The sequence below is a fragment of the Eleutherodactylus coqui genome, chromosome 1 (genome assembly GCF_035609145.1).
Source record: "Eleutherodactylus coqui strain aEleCoq1 chromosome 1, aEleCoq1.hap1, whole genome shotgun sequence".
Taxonomy (NCBI): Eukaryota; Metazoa; Chordata; class Amphibia; order Anura; family Eleutherodactylidae; genus Eleutherodactylus; species Eleutherodactylus coqui.
This window is the reverse complement of record NC_089837.1, coordinates 523,349,594-523,363,729: the sequence shown is the minus strand read 5'-3', so window position 1 is coordinate 523,363,729 and position 14,136 is coordinate 523,349,594.

The window sequence follows — 14,136 nt, the reverse complement described above, 5'->3', positions numbered from 1 at the left end:
CTGCCCCTCAGTCTGACCCTTCATGGGAAACTGTCCCTGCCCTATCCCTCCTCTCTCCCTATCCTGTCCCTATTCTCTCCCTACTCTGCCCCTAGAAAATTAAGAAGAAAAAAAATGTCCCTAACGAAATACAAGCCCTCTCCATAGGAGGGAAGTCTTAGATGTGCCCAGCCTCTCATACTCCAAAGAACGCACCTTCACCAGGTCACCCAGGATGTTCCTACAGACCGTATCCATGGGGAGGATTTTCAGCTCCGTCGAGATGATGTGGAACCTGACCACTAGGCTAACTAGAAATAAAGTGCAGCGGTCCCTGCCACCAAGGCCTCTGAACGCTCCATAAGCCCACTCCGCATAGGAGAGGTGTGCCAGCTGAGGCCAGCCTATGGAGACCCCTACCCGTTGGTATACCTCTGTATTAAAGGGGCACTGAAGCAGGAAATGCTCCATGCTTTCCAGCACGTCGCTGCACTCCTGACGGGGGCAACCCCTGTCAATCAGAGGCCTGCTCTTCAAGTTACCCCTTACATACAGTCTCCCGTGAAAGCAGCGCCAAGCCAAGTCCCAAAACTTCAAGGGGACCCGGGTTGAATTCAGTAAACGTAACCCTCCCTCCAGGTCCCGACTTGGGCAGTCCTTGAGCGCCAGGGGCTTCTGGAAATGGGTCAACAGGACTCTTTCGTCGAGGAGCCTCCTCGTCAGAGTCCTGATCTCCCACATCCCCAGACCCCACCGGCGTATCACCTTCAGAACCAAGGTAGCGTAAGCCGGGAGATGTCCGTGCTGCGTGCGAAGGTCCTTCACTCGCCCTCCTGTCTCCCATTCCTGGAAGAAGGGCCGAAACCATCCCCGGCAGGAGTAGACCCACGGAGGAGCCCTCTCTTGCCAGAGGTTGCCTATGTTGATCTTAAAAAAAGTGTTTACAAGAAACACCACGGGGTTGACCATAGATAACCCCGCTAGTCTCCTCGTGCGGTATGTAACATCTCTCCTGATCAGGTTCAACCTGTTCCCCCACAACATTAGGAAGAACAGGTTGTAGACCCGGGTCCAGAGAGGTTCTGGCAAAATGCATACGCTGCCCAGGTAGATGAATAACGGGAGCAGGTATGTTTTGATCAGGCTAATTCTTTCCCGAAGGGTCAAAGACCAACCCTTCCACTGGTTTACCTTGTGAGTTGCACCATCCAGCCTGTCCACCCAATTTTGCATGGGGTAATCCCCCTGGCCGAATTTGATGCCAAGTACTTTTGCTGAAGTTTGGGGCACCGGAAGGGTGTCCGGGAGATCAAACGTAGGATCCCCCCTTCCTAACCAGAGACTTTCACACTTATCCCAGTTGACCATAGACCCGGAAGCTTCCGAGTAGCGGTCCACCTCCGACACCACAAACTCCGCCTCCTCTCTCGATGACACGAAGAGCGTGACATCATCGGCGTATGCCACTGCCCTCAGGGTAGCCTCCGGCACCGCCTGGTCCATCCCGACCCCTGCTATAGGTCCACAATCAACCCTCCTAAGGAAGGGATCTATCGCAAACGCATACAACAGGGGACTTAGAGGACAGCCCTGACGGACGCCGGACCCCACCTCAAAAGGGCGGCCAAGCCAACCGTTCACCAGCGGGAAAGTCTCAGCCCCTGCATACAATGTTCGCAGCCAATCAACAAACCCCACTGGCAGGCCGTATCTCAGAAGGACTGACCAGAGGTACTCGTGATTAACCCGATCAAACGCTTTGGCCTGATCCAAGGACAGCAGGTACCCCTCCCAGTGGCCAGCCCTACCCTGCTCCACTGCCTCCCGGACACCGAGAACAGCGCTAAAGGTGCTACGGCCTGGAACAGAGCAATGCTGGGCCCCCGAGAGGAGCCGGGGTGCAAACTTGACCAGCCGATTAAACAGCACTTTTGCCAGAACCTTCCTGTCCGTATTGAGAAGCGCTATGGGACGCCAGTTCTCAATACGGCTCGAGTCTTTACCTTTTGACAGAATGATCAAGGCCGACCTCCTCATTGACTTTGGCAGAGTGCCCGAGGAAAGACACTCATTGAATACCTCCGTCAAGAGGGGACTCAAGAGGTCCTTGAAGGTCTTATAATACTCGGATGTTAATCCATCCGGACCTGGCGACTTTTTGGGCCGGAGCCCATCAATCGCCAGTCTAACTTCCTCTTCTCTGATCTCTTCTGTCAAAACACCAAGAGAGGTGTCTACCCCTGGCCCAGGGACAGTTTCAGCCAGGAAAGCCGACATCACTTCCGAATCTAGATCCCTCTTTCCCAAGAGTTGCGAGTAGTAGGATCTGACGACCTCCAGGATCCCTGATCTGGATCGATTCAGGGACCCCGTACTGTCAATCAGTCCAGTGACCACTTTACTATTCACTGACATCCTACAGTTTCTGTAAGGGTCGGGCGAGCGGTACTTCCCGAAATCCCTCTCAAAAACCAAGGATGCGTGTCTGTCATACTGGCACGTCTTGAGTAAAGATTTCACTCTGGAGATCTCCTCGCGGCTACCTCCAGTCGAAACGAGATGTTCGAGTTTCCTCCTCAGGCCGTTGTACAGGCGGTACCTGTCCAGGCATCTGAGGTTGGAGAGCTCACGGAAGAACCTCGCCGCCCTCCTCTTGAACATCTCCCACCACTCTGACTTACTGCTACAGAGATCCAGTAATGGTACCTGGCTCTGCAGAAAATCCTCAAAGGACTGTCTTATCTCTGCTTCCTCCAGGAGTGATGAATTCAATCTCCACAAACCTCTGCCCATCCGGGGGGTCTCTGCAACATTCAGAGAAAACAATATTAGACAGTGGTCGGAGAATTCCACCTCAACAACGGACACTGGTGAAGAGATGGCTTCCTCCTTCAAATAAAACCTGTCTATTCTAGACCTGCTCTGACCCCTATAAAAGGTGAATCCCTCGTGGCCTGGGGTGTGCCGGATGTGGACATCCACCAGGCGAGCCTCGCTAGCTATACTATTAAGTGCGACGCTGTCAAAAGTCAACCGCCTGTCTCCAGAGCCTCCCCTATCGCGGGCTCTCGTGACTGCATTAAAGTCACCTCCAAAGACAACTTGGCGGCTGGTAAAAAGGTAGGGCTTGATCCTCATAAAGAGACTCTTCCTGTCCTTTTTTGACTGGGGACCATAGATGTTTACAAGTCTCAATTCTTGTCCCTTCATGAGGACATCTAAGATCAGGCACCTTCCCATTTCTAATTCAATTACTCGTCGGCATTCGACCGCTGCGGTAAAAAGTACCGCCACTCCGCTATACGGCTCGGCCGCAAGAGACCAGTAGGAAGGGCCTGACCTCCACTCCCTTTTTGCCTTATGTATGGCTGCCAAATCAGACAGCCTGGTCTCCTGCAAAAATAAAATGTCGGCTTCAACGCGGCCGAGAAAATCAAAGGCCGCAAATCTAGCCGTATCAGACTTAATGCTGGCAACGTTAATTGATGCCAGGGTCAGCGGAGTGGGTGCCGCCATCATGAGTGATTAAATTAGATGGCTTTCTTCCTCACACCCGCTTCTTCGGGGTCGGAGGAAAGCCCCTTGCTTCTTTTTTTGGACACAGATGTGTCCATAGCAGGGGATCCCCCGACCCCATCGTCCTTGTCTCCAGGCTCCAGAGTAGCCCCCTCCCCGGAAGGAACTAAGCCTCCACGAGGAGGAGACTCAGCGCCCCCCGTTGACCCTTTCTTTGCCCCAGGCACCTTGCCCTTTGCTTCCCCCTCAGAGGAGGAAGAGATGTCTTGAAGGGCCCGGTACCTATTGGAGAGTCCAACTGGAGGCGAGCAGGCTTCTCCTTCCAGTACTTGGCCCGGGGTGGGAGAAGATCTTGAATCCCCCCTTCGCTTTCTCCTAGTGGCACCTAGCTTACGCCGTTTCTCTAGCCACCTCTTTCCTTCCTCATTCACACTCTCATAGTGGGAGGAATCTGAAGAGTTGGTCTTTCCGTCCTCCCTCTGGATCCTCCTGTCCTCTTCATCCACTTCACTGTCCCTCAAGGCCTCAGCCGCAAAATTTGCTTCAGGAACAGGGGCCACCATTGACCCACCTGCTGTGGGCGCTCCTGTCAGCTCCCTGCTCCGTCTGCGTTTGTCCTGACGCCTCTGCTCAGAAGGCGTCTTTTGCTGGTTCTTCCCTGGCTCCTTAGCTCCTCCACCTCTGCTAGTCCCCTCACCCCCGGAGGCCGCACCATGGCCCCCATCCGTAGGGGCTGAGACCGCATTGGCAAAGGAGCGTGGACAACGACTGAATGGGTGACCGAGATCACCACACAGGTTACACCTAATCTCCACACAGGAGGCGGCTAGATGACCCAGACCCCCACACAGAGCGCACTTCAAGGTCTTACAAGCGGCGCTCAAGTGTGAGGGGTCGCCGCACCTGTGGCAGAGCTTCGGCTGCCCCTGGTAAAAGGCCAGGATACGATCCCTGCCGAGGAAGGCTGCAGATGGTATGTGTGCCACTGAGTTACCTGAACGCTTCAGCTTGACCATAAACGTCCAGGCCCCGGACCAGATGCCGTGCTCATCCCTGTTCTTTCTGGGCATGTCCGTCACCTCTCCATATCGACCGAGCCACGTCATAATATCAAAACAAGAAAGTGACTCGTTACGAGTCAAAACGGTCACCTTCTTGACTTCGTTCTGGCGAGACACCACCTGGATGGCAAAGTCTCGCCAGCCGGGCTCGTTTTTCATCAGCTCGTAATTCCCCCAGAAGAGTTCTAGACCCTCTGGGCGAACGAAACTGATGTCAAACTCAGACGTGCCGAAGGGATGGATCAGGGCAAAGATGTCAACCGCCCTGAAGCCCATCTTCAGTAGAAGCTCCACTACCCTCGCCCTCGGGGGGCATGTATCATTGCCTCTCCAGCGAAGACGGACCACATTCCTACGACCTGCGTCCTGCCCGGGTGTTGGTAGGGACCATACGGTCTCCCCCCTTTGCTCTCGGAAGGCCCCTAAGCCGTGTCTCTCTGTCCAAAGAGATAGGTTCACCTCTCTTCCTCCAACTGTGATTGAACTCTCCCCCTTCCGTAGAGCCCCCAGAAGGCGCTGTTGCAATACGCCCTCTCTAGAGCCTGGAGACAAGGAGGACCCCTCCCCTCCAGCAGCGACACTGGCATAACTCCTACCAGCTGTTGTCGCCGCTGGAGGGGCGACTGGAACCTGTGATGTGCCCTGACTATCCCCAGAACCTGTGCCTATATTTACAGTGGGTGCCCCTGTGCTGAGAACACTAGCTGCAGCCCGTGCCTCCGAGTGCGTCGGAGCATCAGACACGCTGGCCGCACCAGACACATCCACCCCTTTCATACCAAGACCTTTCATACCAAGACCCTCTGGACCAGACTTGGGGTTAGAAGCAGGGTTTGTTTTTGCCTTGGTAGACCTTGGGGGTGGCACTGCTGCCCCATCTTGCGTAGCTGCAACCACCGTAATGACCCCCCCATGGTCAGCACTCTGCATTCCGGCGCTTTTAGTTTTTTTATTTTTGCCTTTTTCTTTACTTTTGCCAGCAGCCTCCACATCACTGGGTGCCTGGGACCTAGACTGGGACCTAGACTGAGGGACCCCTGCAGACCGACCTGTCGCACGGGGGATCCCTGATCCCGACCCCGCAGCACCCTCCGCATCACTGGCCTTACTGGCGCTGGCAGTTCTACCACTGCCATAATCCTTTGCCACCTTGCCTTGTCCTGTGCTGGCCGCCCTGCTGGCTGTTTCTGTCACTGCACTAACTGAAACAGGGACAGAGGACCTGGCCAGTTTAACTCCTTTATCCCTGTTCCCATGTTCAAAACCCACTGCAGAGTCAGAAACCGGGGTTCTCAGGGTGGGGGTGCCCTGATCCGACTTTGCAGCCAAACCAGCGCCCCCCGTCACATACACAAATTTCTCCTGCACCAAATTCTTTTTTTTCCCTTTTTTTGTCTTGATTTTCACATCCTCTTCTGGTAAATCATCACCAAACTTAAGGCCGCTCATATTGGGGGGGATTCCAACAGCCTTATCTGCTGCATTATTAAAGCGCCCCCATCGCTTTTATCTTCCTCTGGATCTGAATCCCCGGAGGTTAGAGGCAGCGCAACCTGCTCCGGCCGGAGGCTGCTGGTGGTTGTAGTGCCACTCTGGGTCTGCTCTCCTGAGCAGACAGGCTGCTCCCTCAGGCTATCCTCAAAGGCATCCTCGTCAGTACAGTCACCACTGCTGTCTCCATCGCTGGAGTGATCAGCCTCCTTGTGACCACTGTGTCCTGACGCCATTTTGGAAAATCTATCACCGTTAAGTAACTTTTCCCTAAAAGGACCACTTTGCTCTAGAATCCTGTCCCTCTCCTCCTTGCACCTTTGTATGCAATCTTTACAGTCCTGTATAGTCTTGCTTATTACATCTTTCTTGCCTTTAGCGGCGGTTTGGTCCTTTAGCGACCTGGCCGACCGCAGCTTCTCCTTCTGCAGGAGGATTTCTCTCCCCGCACGCTCATAGTCCGCCATGCTGGTGGCCAGACGGGAGGCCAGCTCTACCACCGACTCCCCTTTCCTGCGATCACTCCACTGCGGCTTACCTCCTTTGCTGAGCGTTTGGCCGCGAGTTTGACTGCGGGTCATCATTTCGCTTCCGGCGCTGTCAGATGCAGCTGCACCAACCTGCTGGGCCATGTCACTGCGCCTGCGACCCGGACCCTCTCTCTTCGCAGCTTTACTAGCTGCTCCGGCTTTCCTGGTTGTGGCTGCTGAAACCACGTATGCCGCCAGCGCCGCTGATGGTGTTGTCGCTGCCTTCTCAGCATTCCCCCCCTCCGACCGAAGCCGGGGGGGGGAATTGCGTGGCTCCATAGAACAAGAAGCCCAGATGAGTGCACTGATCCTGGGATCCAAAACAGGCTTCCAGCTGGGACTGCAGCCACACCCTGGTTCTCTGAGGAGCTCCAACAAACCACACCTTACTCCAGAGATGCACTCACTATTCTGCTGGTGGAGTCACTGTGTACATACATTACTTATCCTGTACTGATCCTGAGTTACATCCTGTATTATACTCCAGAGCTGCACTCACTCTTCTGCTGGTGGAGTCACTGTGTACACACATTACTTATCCTGTACTGATCCTGAGTTACATCCTATATTATACTCCAGAGCTGCACTCGCTATTCTGCTGGTGGAGTCACTGTGTACATACATTACTTATCCTGTACTGCTCCTGAGTTACATCCTGTATTATACTCCAGAGCTGCACTCACTATTCTGCTGGTGGAGTCACTGTGTACATACATTACTTATCCTGTACTGATCCTGAGTTACATCCTATATTATACTCCAGAGCTGCACTCACTATTCTGCTGGTGGAGTCACTGTGTACATACATTACTTATCCTGTACTGACCCTGAGTTACATCCTGTATTATACTCCAGAGCTGCACTCACTATTCTGCTGGTGGAGTCACTGTGTACATTACTTATCCTGTACTGATCCTGAGTTATATCCGGTATTATACTCCAGAGCTGCACTCACTATTCTGCTGGTGGAGTCACTGTGTACATACATTACTTATCCTGTACTGACCCTGAGTTACATCTTGTATTATCCTCCAGAGCTGCACTCACTATTCTGCTGGTGGAGTCACTGTGTACATACATTACTTATCCTGTACTGATCCTGAGTTACATCCTGTATTATACTCCAGAGCTGCACTCACTATTCTGCTGGTGGAGTCACTGTGTACATTACTTATCCTGTACTGATCCTGAGTTATATCCGGTATTATACTCCAGAGCTGCACTCACTATTCTGCTGGTGGAGTCACTGTGTACATTACTTATCCTGTACTGACCCTGAGTTACATCTTGTATTATCCTCCAGAGCTGCACTCACTATTCTGCTGGTGGAGTCACTGTGTACATACATTACTTATCCTGTACTGATCCTGAGTTAACAAATAATAATAGCTTACAGTAAGAATGGCAACCAATTTTCGTAGCCTACTGTACGTTTGCCTGCTATAAGGGGCTTCCTGGAGAGTCTGCCGGTATATTTTATGCATTGTGTTATGTACTATTCTATAAGCATTCAGTATGACAGGGACAAACAGTTTCAACATAGTAGCAAAACATTTTTTGGGGGGAGCCAGTGGGCCCAAGCTCTGACTTTAATTAACCCTCTGGGCCTGCAGAAACAAAGATGGCTGCACCAGCCTCCCTGGCTGCATGATGCCCCCCGTGCACTAGTTTATATCATTAGTCTAAGGCATTAAACCTGCATTGATTTCCCAGTGGTGACCATATGCGTATCAGTAATCAGTCAGAATAGCATTTAGACTATGGGGGTCACTATTAATACTGAGGCTACCATGGGGGGCTCTATTACTACTGGGGCCACTGAAAGGACCCTGTTACTACCTGGTCCACAATTGTGAAAACCATTAATACTGGGACGCCTTTGAGGGACCCTATTACTACTGGAGACACAATTGGGGATACAATTACTATTGGGACCACTATGAAGATCATATTTTACCGGAGCCACAATGGGGGTCACTATTATACTGGGGCCACTATGGGGGTCATATTACTATGGGGCCACTATGGGAGTCCCTGTTACTATTATTACTGGGATCACCATTACAACTGTAGCCGCTATTGAGGTCACTATTACTACTGCAGCCACTATGGGGGTGACTATTACTATACAGTCTTGCCATTACGATCGTCGCTTTGAAGTCAACAATTTTGAACAGGCTTCTCAAACCCCTTATTCATCTACGTGAGACCTTGAAAGCGTAAAGTTGTGTCCAAACTCAATCATCTCCCATTTTTAAAACTTCGGTTAAAGCCTTCTTGAGAAATTGAACCTTCTTAAAGTGCAGTTACACAACCAAAATGGTTTTGTCCTTTTGTTCATTAAAATATTTCAAGTGCTCAAGGAGGATCTTCCTAAGTCTACAAATCATCGCCTGTTGCACAATCCCGTCTAGCCTCGTCATCATCCCCGGAGATCCCATTCCAAGATTCCTTCAGAGAGAGTTGACGTTGTGGCCTGGACCTCCAGAGTGGCTGAAGTGCCTCAGAGATTAGTTACTTTTGGAGGTGAAAGACATTCATGGTCTTTGATGGGGATTATGTCTCTTTAACAGTTTGTCCTAAGGGATTATCTAAATGTACCTCCCTTTGTTTTCGACTCTCTAGTCCATGCCAGAAGAGCTACCTCTAAACAAGCAGAACAAGATCCTCCCTTTCTATGATACATTATTTGTATCCAAACCTTAGATCTCAAGGACTTTGTGTGCACTCAACATCCTCACTGTGTCTCGTCTTGGTACGCTCTTCTCCTTAATCCAAATCATTTTTTAAACCCAACATGTCAAGATGCCTTCTTTTTGAACCCTGAATCTTCGTTCCTTGCCAGGTGTATTCAACCCATAAAGAAAGCTCTTCATTCTATTCTGTTTTACAAATGCGTCAATGAGAGGTCACTAAAGGAATGTATTTATGTTGTGGTCCAATCAAAGTCAGCTAGTAATAGGTAATGTGTGTGACTGTAGAGAACAGTTCTGCATACATGATAGTCTTTAGTTATTTAGGAGGGGGGGGGGGAGGTAGAACTAAATACTCATCTTTTGGTCTTTAGAAGTTTTATGGATGTTATGACTATATAATTATGTATATGTATACTAAAATGTTCAATAATGAGATAAGTGCGCTGACAATATCCAAAATATCATACTAAGGAGGCAGTATTATAGTAGTTATGTTCTTGTACATGCGGGGCACTATTATAGTAATTATATTCTTGTACATAGGGGCAGTATTATAGTAGTTATATTCTTGTACATAGGGGGCAGTATTATGGTAGTTATATTCTTGTACATACGGGGCAGTATTATAGTAGTTATATTCTTGTACATAGGGGGCAGTATTATAGTAGTTATATTCTTGTACATAGGGGGCAGTATTATAGTAGTTATATTCTTGTACATAGGGACCAGTATTATAGTAGTTATATTCTTGTACATAGGAGGCAGTATTATAGTAGTTATATTCTTGTACATAGGGGGCAGTATTATAGTAGTTATATTCTTGTATATGGGAGCAGTATTATAGTAGTTATATTCTTGTACATAGGGGGCAGTATTATAGTAGTTCTTGTACATAGGGGGCAGTATTATAGTAGTTATATTCTTGTACATAGGGAGCAGTATTATAGTAGTTATATTCTTGTACATAGGGGGCAGTATTATAGTAGTTATATTCTTGTACATAGGGGGCAGTATTATAGTAGTTATGTTCTTGTACATAGGAGCAGTATTATAGTAGTTATATTCTTCTACATAGCGAGCAGTATTATAGTAGTTATATTATTGTACATAGGAGGCAGTATTATAGTAGTTATATTCTTGTACATAGGGAGCAGTATTATAGTAGTTATATTCTTGTACATAGGGGGCAGTATTATAGTAGGTATATTCTTGTACATAGGGGGCAGTATTATAGTAGTTATATTCTTGTACATAGGGGGCAGTATTATAGTAGTTATATTCTTGTACATAGGGGGCAGTATTATAGTAGTTATATTCTTGTACATAGGGGGCAGTATTATAGTAGTTATATACTTGTACATAGGAGGCAGTATTATAGTAGTTATATTCTTGTACATAGGCTGCAGTATTATAGTAGTTATATTCTTGTACAAAGGCTGCAGTATTATAGTAGTTATATTCTTGTACATAGGCTGCAGTATTATAGTAGTTATATTCTTGTACATAGGGGGTAGTATTATAGTAGTTATATTCTTGTACATAGGCTGCAGTATTATAGTAGTTATATTCTTGTACATAGGCTGCAGTATTATAGTAGTTATATTCTTGTACATAGGCTGCCGTATTATAGTAGTTATATTCTTGTACATAGGGGGTAGTATTATAGTAGTTATATTCTTGTACATAGGAGGCAGTATTATAGTAGTTATATTTCTGTACATAGGGAGCAGTTTTATAGTAGTTATATTCTTGTACATAGAGGGCAGTATTATAGTTGATATATTCTTGTACATAGGGGCAGTATTATAGTAGCTATATTCTTGTACATAGGGGCAGTATTATAGTAGTTATATTTTTGTACATGGGAGGCAGTATTATAGTAGCTATATTCTTGTACATAGGGGGCAGTATTATAGTAGTTATATTCCTGTACATAGGGAGCAGTATTATAGTAGTTATATTCTTGTACATAGGAGCAGTATTATAGTAGTTATATTCCTGTACATAGGGAGCAGTATTATAGTAGTTATATTCTTGTACATAGGAGGCACTATTATGGTAGTTATATTCTTGTACATAGGAGGCAGTATTATAGTAGTTATATTCTTGTACATAGGAGGCACTATTATGGTAGTTATATTCTTGTACATAGGAGGCAGTATTACAGTTGTTATATTTCTGTACATAGGGAGCAGTATTATAGTAGTTTTATTCTTGTACATAGGAGGCAGTATTATAGTAGTTATATTCTTGTACATAGGAGGCAGTATTATAGTAGTTATATACTTGTACATAGGGGGCAGTATTATAGTAGTTATATTCCTGTACATAGGGGGCTGTATTATAGTAGTTATATTATTGTACATAAGGGGCAGTATTATAGCAGTTATATTCTTGTACATAGGTGGCAGTATTATAGTAGTTATATTCCTGTACATAGGGGGCAGTATTATAGTAGTTATATTCTTGTACATAGGGAGCAGTATTATAGTAGTTATATTCTTGTACATAGGGAGCAGTATTATAGTAGTTATATTCCTGTACATAGGGGGCAGTATTATAGTACTTATATTCTTGTACATAGGAGGCACTATTATGGTAGTTATATTCTTGTACATAGGAGGCAGTATTGCAGTTGTTATATTCCTGTACATAGGGAGCAGTATTATAGTAGTTATATTCTTGTACATAGGAAGCAGTATTATAGTAGTTATATTCTTGTACATAGTGTGCAGTATTATAGTAGTTATATTCTTGTACATATTGGGCAGTATTATAGTAGTTATATTCTTGTACATAGGGGACAGTATTATAGTAGTTATATTCTTGTACATAGGGGAGCAGTTTTATAGTAGTTATATTCTTGTACATAGAGGGCAGTATTATAGTTGATATATTCTTGTACATAGGGGCAGTATTATAGTAGTTATATTCTTGTACATAGGAGGCAGTATTATAGTAGCTATATTCTTGTACATAGGGGCAGTATTATAGTAGTTATATTTTTGTACATGGGAGGCAGTATTATAGTAGCTATATTCTTGTACATAGGGGGCAGTATTATAGTAGTTATATTCCTGTACATAGGGAGCAGTATTATAGTAGTTATATTCTTGTACATAGGAGCAGTATTATAGTAGTTATATTCCTGTACATAGGGGGCAGTATTATAGTAGTTATATTCTTGTACATAGGAGGCACTATTATGGTAGTTATATTCTTGTACATAGGAGGCAGTATTACAGTTGTTATATTCCTGTACATAGGGAGCAGTATTATAGTAGTTATATTCTTGTACATAGGGAGCAGTATTATAGTAGTTATATTCTTGTACATAGGGAGCAGTATTATAGTAGTTATATTCCTGTACATAGGGGGCAGTATTATAGTAGTTATATTCTTGTACATAGGGAGCAGTATTATAGTAGTTATATTCTTGTACATAGGGAGCAGTATTATAGTAGTTATATTCCTGTACATAGGGGGCAGTATTATAGTAGTTATATTCTTGTACATAGGAGGCACTATTATGGTAGTTATATTCTTGTACATAGGAGGCAGTCTTACAGTTGTTATATTCCTGTACATAGGGAGCAGTATTATAGTAGTTATATTCTTGTACATAGGAAGCAGTATTATAGTAGTTATATTCTTGTACATAGTGTGCAGTATTATAGTAGTTATATTCTTGTACATATTGGGCAGTATTATAGTAGTTATATTCTTGTACATAGGAGGCAGTATTACAGTTGTTATATTCCTGTACATAGGGAGCAGTATTATAGTAGTTATATTCTTGTACATAGGGAGCAGTATTATAGTAGTTATATTCTTGTACATAGTGTGCAGTATTATAGTAGTTATATTCTTGTACATATTGGGCAGTATTATAGTAGTTATATTCTTGTACATAGGGGCAGTATTATAGTAGTTCTATTCTTGTACATAGGAGGTAGTATTATAGTAGTTATATTCTTTTACTTAGGAGGCAGTATTCTAGTAGTTATATACTTGTACATAGGGGGCAGTATTATAGTAGTTATATTCTTTTACATAGGGGCAGTATTATAGTAGTTATATTCTTGTACATAGGGGGCAGTATTATAGTAGGTATATTCTTGTACATAGGAGGCAGTATTATAGTAGTTATATTCTTGTACATAGGGGCAGTATTATAGCAGTTATATTCTTTTACATAGGGCGCAGTATTATAGTAGTTATATTCTTGTACATAAAGGGCAGTATTATAGTAGATATATTCTTGTACATAGGAGGCAGTATTATAGTAGGTATATTCTTGTACATAGGAGGCAGTATTATAGTAGTTATATTCTTGTACATAGGGGACAGTATTATAGTAGTTATATTCTTGTACACAGGAGCAGTATTATAGTTATATTCTTGTACATAGGGGGCAGTATTATAGTAGTTATATTCTTGTACATAGGGGCAGTATTATAGTAGTTTTATACTTGTATATAGGGGGCAGTATTATAGCAGTCATATTCTTGTACCTAGAGGGCAGAATTATAGTAGTTATATTCTTCTTAGGATGTGATAGACCTTTATGAAATTTATGTCGTAAAAATACTTCTGTACACAGTAGTGAGAGTTTTATCGTGTAGCAGTGGTAGATGTTAGTATATGGGCTGTGACAGCAGGACCTATTTGCACTCTGGATTTTATGCTGGAGGTTTGGAGGATGAATTATACTTCTAATATAATATGTGACTAGTCCTTTCATCGGGCAGTTTTATGACGGCGTCATTTTCATTTTACAGTAAATGTTGCTATAAATTAGACCTCTCTCTAAATAAGACCCCCTGCATGTAAGGTACTCACCATAAATGTCTTCATGTGTCC